The 16,753-nt window shown below is 41.7% G+C and overlaps 1 protein-coding gene across 1 annotated transcript in view; it reads left to right on the forward strand.

The window, feature by feature from the left end:
- Window positions 1-16,753, forward strand: part of THSD7B (thrombospondin type 1 domain containing 7B) — a 466,994-nt gene that overhangs the window by 23,589 nt on the left and 426,652 nt on the right. The window lies entirely within an intron of this gene.

Consider the following 16,753-nt stretch of genomic DNA (forward strand, 5'->3'; position numbering starts at 1 on the left):
TCCCAAAGCCTCTCTGCTTTTCCTGCCTCCTTCTCTCATGACCATCCACCATCCAGCCTACCTATATCTCCTTCCCCCCTCTTCAGTTTCTTCTCCTTCCTTACCCCTGGCAGCCTCTTCCTGGGAAAAGTCTGGCGGAGATGAGCAGCGCTGGCCCCTAGGCCAGACCCAGTTGGGCAGTGGGGAACCTGCAAGGACTTCCAAAAAAGGACCTTGTATCCCTCTACCCTGCGATCTCAGTTCCTGGGCAGGAACGTCCGGGAGAAGACAGCCCTTTAGATACCTGGGTCCCAAGCCATGTAGAACTTCGCAGGACAAAACCAACACATTGGGTTGGACTCAGGAGCAGTAGCCGGTGTCATTGCTGTAGTATTGGAGCCATATGCTCCCAGTAAGTGGCCCTGACCCGCAGTCTAGCTGCAGCATATTGCACTAGCTGCCCCTTCGGAACATTCTTCAAGGGTAGCCCCAAGTAGAGAGCATTGCAGTAGTCTGCTCTAGATGCAGCAAATAGCCCATTCCTGAGAATTTGGGCTAAAGTGCTTAGGAGGCGGCGTGACCTCGTCGCCAGCATAAGTGTGTGTAATCGCACAATTACACGCACTTACGCTGGCAGGGAGGGTGGCTCTGCCGGCACCCAAGCACCAGAGAGCCGTGCCGCGCCCCTCTGCCGGCGCGGCCTCTCCATTGCATAGGCCATGGCATAGAGCGGCCGTGCTGGCGTAGGGGGGCATTGCCAGTAGGGCTGTCGATTCAGTTTGGCCCAAACTGAAAAACAGCCGAATTTCCCAATTCGGCGGTTTTTAGTTCGGGACGAACTGAACTCAAAAATGGCGGGAAACCGGGGGAGCCGAATTCAGCGAGTTCGGGAGTTCACGAATAAATTCGGCAGATTTGAGGCGTCAGTAAGCAGCATAACCGTCAGTAAGCAGCACTCTCCCCCGGCCAATCAGTGGCCAAGCTGGGTCTTCTTCTGGCCAATCAGTCAGGATTGAGTACTGCGGCTGGGCCGGGGAGAGAGAGAGAGAGAGAGAAATCCTCATGGGGGGGTGCTTGTGCACATTCACTCCTTTCCTTGGCTGCAGGGGGCACATTTTTGGGGGTAGAGACCCCAAACTTTCAGCGGAGCTTCAGACGAGCCTTCTTAAGAGACCCCCCAAGTTTTGTAAACATTGGGTCAGGGGGTCCCGAGATATGGGCTACACCCCTTTTCCCTCCCCCCTTTTCCATTTCTGTGGCTGCAGGGGGTGCTTTTTTGGGGGTGCAGCCCCCAAACTTTCAGCATAGCTTCAGACGAGCCTTCTTAAGAAACCCCCCAAGTTTTGTAAAGATGGGTTCAGTGGGGGCAGAAATATGGGCTCCCCCCTTTTCTCTTTCCGTGGCTGCAGGGGGTGCATTTTTGTGGGTGCAGCCACCAAACATTCAGCATAGCTTCAGACGAGCCTTCTTAAGAGACCCCCCCAAGTTTTGTAATCATTGGGTCAGGGGGTCCCAAGCTATGGGCTTTCCCCTTTTCCCTATTGGGATGAATGGAGTTTGCAAACTCCCAGGTGTCAGGTGTTGCTTTGCATGGTTGCAAAGGTGTTGCTTTGCAGTTGTGGGTGTTGCTTTTCAGTTGTGTTGCTTTGAAGTGTTGCTTTGCAGTTCTGTTGCTTTGCAAACTTCTTAGCACCTGCCCCGCCCTTGCTCTCAGCTGTTTGTCGGGGCTGTGAGCTTTGTGCGTGGGCGGCAAGCTCTGCTCAGAGATGCACATTAAGGGTGGGGGGACCCCTTTCGGGGCCCATATCTCAGCCCCCCCCGACCCAATCGTTACAAAACTTGGGGGGTCTTGCAAGAAGGGTCCTTTGAAGCTCCGCTGAAAGTTTGGGACCACCCCCAAAAATGCCCCCCTGGAGCCGCGAAAAGGCGCGGTTTTGTGTTTAATGGCTTTATTCAGCCGAATTTTTTTCCCCGAACTTTGAATTCATGCCGAATTGCATGGACCGAAGCGGGGGAGTTCGGACTTTGGCATATCCCGAATCCAGACGGGCCAAATCCGGCCGAATCCGAACTATACCGAATTTTTTTTCAACAGCCCTAATTGCCGGGGGGAGGAGCCGCTGGTACGCTGTTCCCTATGGGGCAAAAAACTGTTCCCTATGGGGCAAAAAGCTGGTACGCTGTTTCCTATGGGGCAAAAAGCCCCAGTTAAACAACCCCCACGCAAAACGGCTTTTTTTTGTTTTACGGCGTACGGCGTACGGCGTACGGGAATCAGGTTAGGAAGAGGCCGTTCTCGTACACCATCCCTGTATCTGGTCCCCATATGCCGCCAGCTCAGGAATGGGCTGAAAGGGATGGATCATGGTGACTAGATCTGATTTACCCAGGAATGGATGCAGTTGACTCACCAGCCAAAGCTGGGTAAATGCACTCTGGGCCACAGAAGCCATCTGGTTTTCTAAGGTGACTGCTGTGTCAAGCATTACTCCCAAGCACTGGGGTGATTAAGTACCACTGTATTTTTTTTTAGATTTCACATTTTTCTGCAAACCCAGGACTTCTCTCGGGTTTGTAGAAAGAAATGTCTTCTCTGTTCATGGCTCCAGTCTCTGGATTTAAGTATTCACAGATTTGGACACATTGAGAATTAGATATAGACTAGTAGGAACCCACAGTTACTTGCAGGGCTGAGTCCTGACCCACCCAAGCCCCGTCCAAGGCAGGAGAGTTGGTGCCCAGCAAGCCTGAGGCGAGGCAGGGGAGACAGAGCCTAGCCCACTGGAACCCTGCCTGAGAAGCGGCAGCGACTGGCTCAGTCCACTCGACACTCGCACCTGGCCCAGCCAAACCCCCCCCCCTCCAATGAGGCAGAGAAGACATTGGCATTCAGCCCGGCCAACCCCCACGGCAGGCGAAGCAGGTGGCAGCACCTGGGAAGGGTGAATTTCCCTATCCCCCCCCACCAGTGTGGTGTAGTGGTTAAGAGCGGCAGGCTCTAATCTGGAGAACCGGGTTCGATTCCCCACTCCTTCACATGAAGCCTGCTGGGTGACCTTGGGCTAGTCACAGTTCTCTCAGAATTCTCTCAGCCACCCCTTCCTCACAAGGTGCCTGTTGTGTGTGTGTGTGTGTGTGAAGCAAAGGCAATTGTAGGTCGTCTTGAGACTCCTTATGGTAGAGAAAATCTGGGTATAAAAACCAATTCTTCTTCTTCCCCTTCCCCTTCCCTAAAAGTCTCCATAGCCTCCTCCTTTATTGCCTCCTTCCCAGCCACCAGCCACCTGCCTTTATCTTCTCCCCATCTTCAGTTTTCCACCCTACCTTACCGTGGGCACTCTCTGCCCAGGAAAACTGTCACCCTGCTGCATGGTGCCATTTGCTAGGGCGAGCTCACTTGCACACACCATTTATCCCATCTCGCCTTCCGCACACTATTTCCTCTTTCGATCCTTCTGACAATTCAAGCATGTTCCCTTTCCCTTGCTTCCTTCTCTCATTCCCACTCATCTACCAATGTACATTTTATCTCCCCTTCTATCTTCAGCGATATATATATATATTCTTTATTTACTTCATAGGCTGGAAAACAGGGGTATTGGGAACAATGGGTGGATAAAACATTGGCCATTTTTGCACCGTCAATTTTGATGCTCGCTCAAAGCTCTTTTTTAAAATGCGACTTTAAAAATGTCCTTTCACGGTCCGGACGCAAAAGGAGAAGTTCCACTCCCCCCACTCGCCTGCGCCTTTGTTCCTGTTTGCATAACCATTAGCATATGCATAGCTAACCCGCCTCTGTTGTTTTGCATTGTTCCTTGAGGGGGATTCTTCCTGGCAAACACCAAAGGTCCCGTTAAAAGGGCTCTTTTGTAATGTGAAGCAGGTATGCAGTCACTTCGCAGTCACTTCTGGAATGACAGTTAAGTGTGCAAAATCAAAAATATATACGTGGAGCACTTCAGCCTGGAACGCGCTGCTAATTACCATGCAAAAATGGCCATTGAGTTGAAAAAAGGCTCAAACAGTGATGGTAAGGGGGGAGATAGATCCACTAGCGCCAGAATGGGTTATCTGTTGAAAATAAAGGAGTAGTTAGGCAGGTGAGTTTGGGGGGGCTGGGAGATTAGGAGTACATGTGACAGGACTGCTGTACATTATTCAGAGCCGATATGATTTTCATTCTTTGACAGCTGGAAAATGGCAGTTGGGCTGGGAGGTGAGTGGGAGGGTGGCAGTTAGCAAGTTTATTGTGTGTGGTTTTTTTTAACATGCTTTCTTAGGCAGGTGGGGAAAAGTTACAGGAATACAATGTGCTGCACTGTGTATTCAGCTAGGAAATGCAACCCCATTTTTAAAGCAGAGGGTACTTGCATGTGAGTTTTTACATTCGGTTGCTGCTCGAAAATGCTTCTGTTTAGTGACTGATACATGATCTGGCGTCATACTGAACAGATGGATATTCTTGTGCCTGTAAAAGCTTTTAAGATCTTTGCTAGGGAAGGGATGTAAGCCTGTGGGTGGCTGTGTGGTAATCGAAGAATAGGGTAAAAGTTTCCCTGGTTTCCATCCCCCCCCAATAAGGAAGACTAAAGAGAATATGAGGAACTAGTTCATACATTGAAGGAGACAATGAAGGAGCTGCAAACAGGGATTCTAGAATAACTTATTGCACAGTTGTATTGTGTAGTAGATTTGTATCTACTATCTCACAAGCACCACATGAGGGTTGATTTTAATATACTATAATATAATATAACAGGGTTGATAGTCGATAAAAAACATCTCTTGGAGGAGGGTGAAAAACACCAGCTAACATTGGGGACAACCCTCTTGGTATTGGTATAAACATAGGATTTGGTAGTGGTTTTCAGTGGTTTTAAAAGTCGAAAGTTTTACTCAAATGCTGTGCTAAAGTATACTGTGGTAGCTTATATGTATACTCTCTTGTGGAGCAGACTGACCCTAAACTTAAATCTGAGCATTTGTCTTAGCATGGTGGTATCCAGTTGTTGATGTGTATTGCTTATATTGAAGTAAATTCAGTTCAGCAGTTAGCTGGCATAGGTTCAATAGGCTGTAGAGCTGGTCCATAGTATTTTTTAGGGGGGTGTCATGTTAGTTCTCTGAGGAGACCATTATGGCACCTCTTAGGTTTATGCTTTGTTGTTTAAGATCTTTTTAATTGAACCTAACAGCTGTGCAATACTTAAGTTTCAGGTCCCCTGGAGATCTTTGTTCTGCCTAATGCACCCTGTCCACTTTTCCTGGTCTTAGAATACCAATTAGCGTACAGACTGGGACAGATCTTGTTTCTCTGTGATCTGTTCTTTGGGTGTAAATGCTTACATCATATCAACTGCTGAAGATATAGGATAGCCTGAAGCGGAGAAGACTGAGAGGGGATATGATAACCATCTCCAAGTACTTGAAAGGCTGTCATAGAGAGGATGGTGCCGAGTTGTTTTCCGTTGCCCCGGGAGGTCGGACCAGAACCAACGGGCTGAAATTAAATCAAAACAGTTTCCGTCTTGACATTGGGAAGAATTTTCTAACAGTTAGAGCAGTTCCTCAGTGGGACAGGCTTCCTCGGGAGGTGGTAAGCTCTCCTTCCCTGGAGGTTTTTAAGAAGTGGTTAAATGGCCATTTGTCAGCAATGCTGATTCTGTGGCCTTAGGCAGATGATGAGAGGGAAGGCATCTTGGCCATCTTCTGGTCACTGGGGAGGTAGTTGTGAATGTCCTGCATTGTGCAGGGGGTTGGACTAGATGACCCTGGTGGTCCCTTCCAACTCTATAATACTATGATTCTATGTGTAAGCAGAGCCACAGGTAAAGGCTATGGCTCAATCTGTATGGTGTGTAGAAACTTCCAGGATGCCTCAAGCGATTATTTCACATTGATGGAAAGGCCAGTTTACAACATGAAAGTCAAAAAGCTATTTCTCTTATAGCTGCCATTTATTTTGCTAGGATTCCTCTAGGGATGTTTTTGGCACAGCAGTCAACATCCCGGAACTGAAACTTTCAACCAGATGGTTTACACTTTCAGGGACTGCTGATTCCTTGGTGGCATATGGTATAGCAGTAAGACCAGCTTGTGAAAATTAGTATTGATGACCACATGGTAGATATAAAAATTCCCCCTCCCCATAATCTAAGGCTATGTCTCTGTTCCACAGGTTCAATAGAGGATCTCCCACATATTTTGTTTAGTTGCCCATTTTACGACTCCATTTTAAATTAACCCAGCATATCCCAGGTGTATTAGATACAGTTGAGGGCAGAGCTAGATTTTTAATGGCAGACGTTAACTTAGATCACGCTTAGTGTGGCTTTTATATTATGTTAGTGTCTAAGGAAGAAATTTGCTGAAAATTAGGCTCCGAAGTTGCCACAGAAAGAATATTTTAAGGGAACTATAACATTTAAATCAGCAATAATATGTAATTCTGGGTGTTGTGGGTGATATATTCTGTATGGTTTTAATCTGAACATTGGTAAGGTCTGTGACTAAAACATTAATAAAATTGATAGTGATCTTGATAGTTCATTGGTTCTTGTAGGTTATCCGGGCTGTGTGACCGTGGTCTTGGTATTTTCTTTCCTGACGTTTCGCCAGCAGCTGTGGCAGCCATCTTCAGAGGAGTAACACTGAAGGACACACACTGTCCTTCAGTGTTACTCCTCTGAAGATGGCTGCCACAGCTGCTGGCGAAACGTCAGGAAAGAAAATACCAAGACCACGGTCACACAGCCCGGATAACCTACAAGAACCAATGAACTCTGACCGTGAAAGCCTTAGACAATAGTTAGATCTTGATAGTGTTGATGACATCTATAATACATTTATTGCCTTTTTGTGAACATGCAGCATGTCAATTTGTTTGTTTTAATTTGCGTGTTGTTTTTCTGTGCAATTGGACATTTTGCATTTGAACATCCACATAGGCACCATTAAACAACCAGCTCTTGTATCAGTAACTCAGTTAACACAAGGAGAGGTAAGGAAAGCGAACACTATAGAAAGAGATGAATGTGAGAAGAACCTTAGCTGACACCACTTCTCAAAATAGTTATGATCTATTGTTACTTTGTTAAAATACGAAGGTTTTAAAAATTAAACTAACATCCTTTATCCTGAGAATGGCAGTCATGAAGGAGTCAGAAAAGATCAGGATGTGTCACTGGCGACCAAGATCAGGATAATTCATACCATAGAATTCTCCATTACTATGTATGAGTGTGACAGCTGGACAAGGAAGAAAGCCGACATAAAATGTTGTGTTGGAGAAAAGCTTAATGGATACCATGGTCTGTCAAAAAGACAAATCAGTGGGTTCCAGATCAAATCAAGCCTGAGCTCTCCCTAGAAGCTAAAATGACCAAACGGAGGCTATTGTACTTTATGAGAAGACTCACTGGAAAAGACAATAATGTTTGGGAAAGCTGAAGGCAGCAGGAAAAAGAGGAAGACCCAGCAAGAGATAAGCTGACTCAATTAAGGAAACCTCGACCCTCAGTTTGCAAGACATGAGCAAGGCGGTCAACAGTAGGATTGATTCATAGGGTCGCCATAAATTGGAAGCTACTTGACCGCACTTAACGCACACATTTTCCCCAACTAGAAATACACAATAAAGACTTGACAGTTTTTCATTGTTAGCTACTAACATAGACTAAGTCAAAGGGCTGTCACAGAGTGCATTAATGTCCCCAGTTTCAGAGTGCAGCTGGAAAAACACATTTCTGCAAATATTGAAGAGTTGGGTTTCTGATGGGCGTTTCCATTGTGTGCATACATATTGATATTCATGTATTCATTCTTGACAAGCCACTTGTAGAAGGTGTGTCAACTTATGACCATTCTTCAGGAGTACGTAATATCAATGGGAGGAATATATCAAAACAGTGTCCAAGAGATGGTTGAGATCTGGTCTTGTCTGGTGTCCTTCTTCTGTTTTTATTGGGACAAGACAAGATAATTTTATTTATTAAAGGAATTGGACATGGTTATTAGCTTTTTGTGGTGTTTATTGTTATGCTGTTGTCTTTCATGGTGATGTTTTTCCAATATGGTAATTATTAATGTGGAATTTTTCCAAGGTAGAACTTCATATGGGCCTCATTGTGTAATGTAGAGTAGATGCATTGCACAATGGACTTTGTTTTATCTTTTTTACATAATTTTTTTATCGCAGTTGACTTACCCGTTTTATGTAATTTTTTTTAATTGCAGTTGACTTAACAGACCCTGTGATGTCCCTACCTATTTTGAATCCAGACAGGCCAATTCACACTTAATTGCATTGATATGGGAGCCATTTCTTCATGGATTCCTCCCAAACCTCTCTGTTAATGTGTGTATGGAGAAATCATGAGGATGTGGTGAACATTGTGGCTCTAATTCACTATTGGGATGGTTGGAAAAGAAGTCAATGCGGAAAACAGCTCACAGGCCACTGCTGGAATCTGTAGACTGGCCCTCTTTGTATGAGTGTAAAGGCCAAACACGTCCATGTAAGAGAACACCATTACAAGTGAATTATTCTGAGCTTGGTTGTTTTCCTGAACACTGAATAACTGCAGGTAAGTCAATCCCAGGATTTATACTAGGCTGGGAATAAATCAGGTGCTCTTTGTTATGTGTGTATAGGTACGTGGCACAAACTCTTGAGGTTGTGCTATCCTTTTAAATATGAAGCATTGGATCTTTTTATTTTTAAGTCTCCGAGGACACTAGGAAATATGTTCTTTTGATGCTCTTCTCTCAAGGTGGTTAAATCAGTTATTATGTCAAGTGCCACCTTCCTGCAGTCATATGGATGCGTGTCTGAATAGAACTTACATTTTGATGAGTCAGGGAAGGTTCATTTCAAGGTACATTATGCTGATCTTCGCTTTTAAGCATTTGTGCACAATAAGTTCTAAAAGAAAATGGGCTCTTTATTTTGTGAAAGTAAGTAGTACATTCGTTGAGTTTCTGCTGAAAAGGTATTCGGTAGGATAAGCTGTAGCTGTAGGATAAGTTTTACTACTGTTCCGCTGACTGTGTTATTACATCTTTGTATGTGCTTGTTTCTCCTTTGTTCCACAGATGTGCATTGTTAGTTGTGCATGCCAGGATCAAGAATTAGCTCTATTGAGAAAGGATATAGATTTAAAAATTCCTTTAAATCATCTGCTCTAACTTCATAGGGTTTTCCTTCTACTCCTTTATTACTATGATTTTCTTGTGCTGAAGAGGGGAAATTACAAAAATATGAAAGCACAAAAAGTAAATGTCAGAGGGGGAAAAAACCACGGAAATTTTGTTTTCATCGATACTTCACTACCAGTTTCTGTGTGTGTGCGCGTGTGTGTATGTATGTGATTGCCACTAGGGTTGACATATTATCTTTTGTCTGTATTGAGTTTTTCAGTAGAATTTTTTTCTTCTAACAATGTGTGTTAAGAAGGCACCCAGCCTTTATCTACACAATAATCTGAGAACTCTGAACTGCACTCTTCCACACCACAGTTTCCAGTATTTGGACAAAAGCTATCTCCATTTGACTATTACTCTTACTTTGTATGGCTTCATTGGCATAATAGTGTTGTAATTGTAAATATATTTGGAGTACGGGCATTCCAAAAGGCATGCCAGATTTCTGTATTTATATCGTCCTATCATATTGGGATTGGACCAGCGTATTTCCTGGAAAAGGAACAGGCTAGCTTCAAGTAAGAGTGAGTTGTATATACAGATATTTACCTGTTCTTTGGATAAGTATTCTGAGCAAGACTTGGGTCTTTTTCAAAGCAGTAAAATAGTAGGGGGTTTTATGGGGGTGGGGGGTGGGGAGGATTGTGCTTTGATTTTTATGTATTTATTTAAAAGATTTGTATGCTGCCTTTCTGCTCAATTAGGACCCTTGAGGCAGCAAACAACTAAAAAGGCATTAAAATCAATGTTTAAAAACAATGCATTTATAAAATCAGCAATTAAAAACAAATTAAAATGAACTTTATGTACACACTTATCCCTCCCTCCCTCCTTCCATGGGGAGGGAATGCCATATCTTGGGTGCCAATTTTGCTAAATTGTGAATGAGATTACTTTGAAAGTTTGTAGTTATGGTCAATAAGAGATGTCTTGGGGCTAGTGGTAATCATAATAATAAGAATACTTGAAATTCCCAGGGAGAAATTAAAACAAAGACGTTTTAAAATGCTCATTTACTTGTTTAAGATTGTGACAAGTGATCAGTCCTCTCTTCTTTATATTCGTGCTGTTTATTTCCTGACGTTCTCAACTCTGCAAGATAGTGTGTCTGTGGAGATGATCTAGTCACACAGATTGTCACTTAAAAAAAAGCTTTTTAAACCCTCATTTTCAGACTACCCAGCTCACACAATTTCAGTGTGTGCATTCCACACTATCCTACTGGAAAATGTAAGAGCTGTCTTGAGGTTGAATTCAAGATCCCAATTCACGACACTTAATCTCAAATTTTCTGTTTCCCATAAGTGTTTCCTTAAAGTGTTTGAGGGCTTCTGGTCAGTGTTAGGTCATGGTAAACTAGCTTTGCTTTATGGCACAAAAGCTATGGAACAAGAACCAGACAACTGGTTTTATAGAATATCTAGCGCAGTGTTTCTATACATAACAGCAATAATTATTCTTTTCCTGTGGATCCAATTAATACATAACACTAAGAGGAGTGAACCCAATGTGGTGTGATTCTTTCTAGAATGTTTCTATTAAATGTCCATTGAATTATCTGTGAGGCCAAAGGAGAAAATTTGAGTTTTTATTTTTATCCCATAATTCTTCATTTGACACATTCAGATGTTGCCTGTATTGCATATATTCTAGTTTGTTCTATTTCTATAATCATGTTGTGATAAGAAGGAGGCAAGATGTGGAGGACGAACAGAGGATGTCTCATTCCGTAACAGGCACAGGAAGTAGTACTGCAAATCAGGGGATGGAAACGGTTTGATGAAAGTTACCGAGCAAAGCAAAATACTATAATTTGGTATACTGAAAACGATTTGTGGATAATTTTAGAGTGGGAAACTTAGGGTAAATACTTGGGCAACATTTGAGAGACGTTAGATTGTTAGATGGAAAGGGAGCCTTAAAGATCCTTTTATGCAGGTGTTGCTAGAAGGCATCTGGCTGATCTTTGAGTGGGTACTGAAAGACACAGAGTACTGGACCGTAATTTGCTCCAGAACAACATTTATATTCAGTATATCCACTGATTTTATTATGTGCTACCATCACTGTGGTGTGCCTGTGCTGTCAAGGGAAACTCCTTTTGCCCAGTCACTTTCATGCCCCCCCTGTTTTTCCTTAAATGTCATACTAGTCAATCTAATCCAAACCATTTTCTTTCTGATATTTGGAAAGTTGGTTGATTTTGTTCTTATTCTTGATAGTGCAGATACCTCCTCCCTCTGTATCACTGGTTATAATTCCCAAGCCTCCACATTAATTGTTCAGTCACATTGCAATAGAACAACTGATCAATAGTTCTTTGAAAGTGATTAGTCTCAGTAAATAAGAACCGAGAGAAAATATTAAGTGAAAGGTCAGGCCAAAAATAACTCAGGAAGTGTAGACTGAAGACACTACTTCCCTGTTTTATTCAAGATGTCTACCCTTTTAAAGTTTTTTAGCCAAATATGTAAGCTTATGTACTGAGCAGTACAGAAGTGCAGTAGATCATTAGACTACATTATTTGTATCAGAAGCTGACGTCAGAGTGCTAAATGTGGGCTCTAAACATGAGGAATAGTTTTTATGGTCACAAAATCAATGAGTTGTTTCATTCTTTTTATTTGTGCCAGCAGTGAGAAAAGAAATAAAAGCCAGCATGTGCTTCTAAATGAATAATAGGCCACAGCTTTATTAACTATACTTCTTGTTGGTATGACCTATGAACACAAGGATTAGATATTAACCTGGCCCATCCTGGCTGCTGGAGTCACCAGCATACACCAGCTGCTGGGTTATCTTGGGACAAAGAACTGCAGCCGACTTTAAGTCCAATGCAGTTGGGTCCTCATGCCGATCACCATTTTCTGAGGGTGGGACAGAACCGTATTCTGTTTACTGTGCTGCTTTAGAAGAATGACGACTGTGAAGGCCTCTTAAAGAAATTCCATCGAAAGGTTATTTCAGGTTTTCCAAATCTGCTGATCCCAAAGCAGTGCCCAGTTCAAAGCAAAGCACCACAACAGGCACATCAAAGTTCTGTGCAAAACCAAGGAAATCCAATGTAGTCCCTAAAATCCAACCACAGTTCCTCACCTGCATATTGTTCCTTTCCTCTGACAGCTGAATGCTGCTTCTGACAGGTGACTGCTTTCCTCTGAAAGATGGAATTCAGGGCATGGGTTCAGCTGCCCTGAGGTACAATTGTTTGATAGTCCTTTAAGACGTACAAGCATCTCCATCCAATCTTTCACTTCAAAATACATCTAAGGGTGGGAGTATCTTTTCTTGCTGTCCATTTGTATTGTAGAGGATGAGAATTCTGACTTTTAATAAAGAACAAAACAAAAAAAAACCTCAAAGGTTTTCCTGTGCTAGGACAGCTTCCATCCTCATATCCATTTGAGTCATGATCCATTTTTTAAGATTCACATCTTTGGGCTGGGAGAGAAGTCAAAAATTTGGATTGCCACAGTCTAATATTCCAACAAAACATCATTACCCAATTCATTATCTGGTTTGATCATTATTCAGTTATCCTAACCCCAAATTGTGCAGGCCTATTTATAAAAATTAAAAATTGTCCGTGTGCATTTAAATTTCTCTTTCCATTTCAATAAGAAAGAGCTTTTGCCATAGAGGGTTTTCGTTCGTTAAAATAACATGTGTATAACATGTTTATCTCTCTTTTTTGGTGTGGTAACACAGGCATTTGCCTCTTTTTTCTTTGTCATAATAGCAATATTTCCTTCCTGAAAACCTAAAAGTTTTCAGTGTGATTCTAATAGTATAGCAGCAGAGAGTTAAGAATACAAACAAAACGAGGGAGGAAAGCCCTCTTGACTTTGGCATAGTGAATCTTCATTACATGGAGTTGCCCCCTTGTGACCTGCCATTTCCAGAGCCAACAAAACTAAAGTCTTATTTCAGTTAGATGTATTAGGCTGAAGAATATTTTCCCAATGGATATGGCAGAATCTTTGATATGTGAGATATTTAAAAACACACTTGGGAGGATTCTAGAAAAACCTTACTACAGCAGAGAACACTGTGCATTGTCAGAGGCATGGACCATAGAGGTGATTCCATTACCATTTAGCATTTTCAGTATATTCATTCTGGACCATTTCAGTTAAGGTGGTTAAGGAGTTGACCCCCTTCCCCAGTAACACTGTTCTCTTCAGAGAAGCCTACAAGTTAAACAGTTGAATTAAACCAGCTTTAGGTTTTCTTCTCCTTCTCACCCTTCATGCAAACCTATTTAAATATAATTGTCAAATGAAAGAACTTTGACAAATATAACCGAAGGTTGCTTAAAAGCAATTAAAGAACCTTTCCCATTACTGTGGTGTGAGCAAGTTATTCCCTTTGTTTAGATGCTTCAGGCAACTGATAATATGGGTGTTAGCCCTTAGAAAAGGAAATGCAATGATAAACCAGTTAATCATTAAGAATATATTCAAGTAGATTTGTCACCATAAGTTTTATTCTGTTGTCTTTGACCGAACTCTTTGTTTCAGAGCTCATTATTATACATTAAGAGCTTTATTAAGTACTTTGGCAATAGTACTGTGGTATCTTTATAATTGTGCCATCATAAATTCAATAATCTTGAGCACTCATTTTCTGAAGACAGAAAATGCAAATTGCAAGAGAGACGTGCCCTTCTCTTTTCTGAACACTTAAAAGAATATCCTTGTTTCATAAGGAAAAGCAAGGGCATGTATCTAGTTAGCATTTACTTTGTAACTGATTGAACTTGGAAATCTATTCTGTTTGGGTGGGGGATTGGAGTATTTTTAGATGTGGTCTGTTCTCCTTTTTACTATGATTGGAGCCTCACAACTTCTAGTGATGTCTTCTAAAAAGGGGAAATCCATTTTTTTATCTCATGTTGCTGGATTATGTCATCGTTTATATAATACACACACTCTTGGACAGTTTATATTCTGTCTGTCCAATTCAACTCAAGACATCCACTCAATATAACACAACCATAATGATAAAAGTAACAAAAGCCAGAGAATTAAGACGATTTACATCACTAGAATCTAGAGTTAAACGAAGACTAGGGATTTGTTTTTAAACTGCTAAAATAAAATAAAAATTCACAGTTGTAGGAACATCTACATTAAGATAGACCTCGCTGGAAAGATCTTGTAAGCCTGGAGAGACAAGGATCCCACAGACATTTGGTAGGCCTCGAAACTCCAGATATTGTGTTTGTATCCTCAGGTTGCATCAACTGATGAAAAGTATCCATATACATTTGACTAGCAGAAATGTCAGGAACAGTCAGATCTGGGGTCCACATCAGATCAGATGTAAGCAATTTTATTCATGAAGTCTATAGCAAGTGGAAACCAAAGGGGTTGAGATAAACGCTATCTAATGTAGTAACCAATGAATATATTTTATTATATATTGTGCACAGTTGTATTTAAAAACACAGAGCCTAATATACAGGCTTCCTAAAATGCACAAACATAGTTACAAATATTGCCAACTCATAACAGTTGATGTTAGTACATAAAATGACCAAAAACTGACCAGACACGTTTCGGCCTTTTGCAGGCCTTCCTCAGTGGTCATACACACACAATTTTACAATACACATCCCAACACCTACGTTGTATATAGCAAGTGAACTAAGAAATCCCATATTTGCTCCTGGGGCCTATGTAGCCTGAAGAGGAGAAGACTGAGAGGGGATATGATAGCCATGTTCAAGTACTTGGGGGGCTGTCATATAGAGGATGGTGCCGAGTTGTTTTCTGTTGCCCAAGAAGGTCGGACCAGAATCAACGGGTTGAAATTAAATCAAAAGAGTTTCCGTCTTGACATTAGGAAGAATTTTCTAACAGAGCGGTTCCTCGGTGGAACAGGCTTCCTCAGGAGGTGGTAAGCTCTCCTTCCCTGGAGGTTTTTAAGAAGAGGTTAGATGGCCATCTGTCAGCAATGCTGATTCTGTGACCTTGGGCAGATGATGAGAGGGAGGGCATCTTGGCCATCTTCTGGTCACTGGGTGTGTGTGGGGGAGGTAGTTGTGAATTTCCTGCATTGTGCTTGATGGACCCTGGTGGTCCCTTCGAACTCTATGATTCTATTCTATATAATAAGCCTCCTGTGACTGGGAACAACATCACACATGCAGTGGTGGCAGAGAAATAAAATTCCTTCACCACCATCACCGCCACAGTGCAGATTTGAAGATTAGTATTCTAATCACTAGTATTCTGTCAGATTCCACTTAAATCTTTCTGTTACATTGCTCTAGCACTTGTCCAGCATGTTTTGTATCTTCATCCCTCCGAGGTCATGAAGCCCCTTTGAGCTGCAGTGGGAGAGAGAAGATGTTGGAAATCCCTTCAGTCTACAGACATTCTTAATGGGATCTAATCCAGTATATTGTTTTAGAGCAACACTCATTGTTTTTTTTTTAAAAAAGATAATAAATCTTGTAATCATCCTTGTATTCTTCATTACCCAGTAGAGAATGGGTTTTGGGCCATCTCATGTCAATGAAAGAATGATATGACACTCTTGCCATTCTCCTGGCAGGGTTCTTGCCCCTTTTCTTGACTTGAATTGTTCAGAACCACTTTGAGATAAATTGCCTATTTGGCATCCTTCGTTGGGCAATTCATTAAGACTTAGTTCTTGTCAATGAAAATGTAGCAATTCTTACTAACATGATTGATCACACTAGTCAGATTGATATAATCTATAATGCTTGTATGTTCCCACATTGGTTTATCTGAGGTCTTGTAATTCTGTAAGAAGTGTTTATCATGTTCTTTTATTTTAAAGAGAGAAAACTGATCTCTTAAATGCAATCAAAATTTTTGGCACAAGTTCTTTATCAGTACTGTTGGAATCAATGATAAAGAAATTATGAGGAACACAGACGAACCTCTTATTTTTGTTTTATTTCAATATTGAAAATTGTTTTATAAACACAAGCAAGTTAGAAAATGTTATAACCATGTAAATTGCTGAAGATATAGAAATGAAATTTTTGAATGCGATTTATCATGGTATTCTTTTTAATTTGTACTCCCGCTGTACTATAAACATAATAACGATCAAAATGAAATATGCAACAGATTGATAATACCATTGAGTTTTAATTAAACCACTGAATTGAAAAAAGGCCCAGATGGATAACAGGATAATGTAGTTATAACCCTGTTATGAAAAATGCAGGGCTGCCAGTTATAACATCTTATAAATAAATGGGATGCCAAAATAACACCATTTTAGAAGACCACCCAAAAATTAATCATTTAACTCTGTAAAGCAGATGGTTTCTCTGTTTTATTTGATTTGGCTGTAAGATGCGGATCCCCTTAAATCAGCAAGTGTTCCTTCCTGGCTCCCTAAATCCCTGTCAGGTTACAGAGTCCAGCAGCTTCTTGCTTACAGTAGTGAAACTTTTGAAATATTTTAACTTTGAAAGATTCCAGTTCTTAACTTGGACTGTTTACTATTGAAATATTTGGGAACCTTTTGAGGGAAAGTTCATTAGCCCCTAGAGAGCCAGCATGGTGTAGTGGTTAAGAATGGAGGT

This window comes from Euleptes europaea, chromosome 15 (genome assembly GCF_029931775.1).
Source record: "Euleptes europaea isolate rEulEur1 chromosome 15, rEulEur1.hap1, whole genome shotgun sequence".
In the NCBI taxonomy this organism is placed as follows: Eukaryota; Metazoa; Chordata; class Lepidosauria; order Squamata; family Sphaerodactylidae; genus Euleptes; species Euleptes europaea.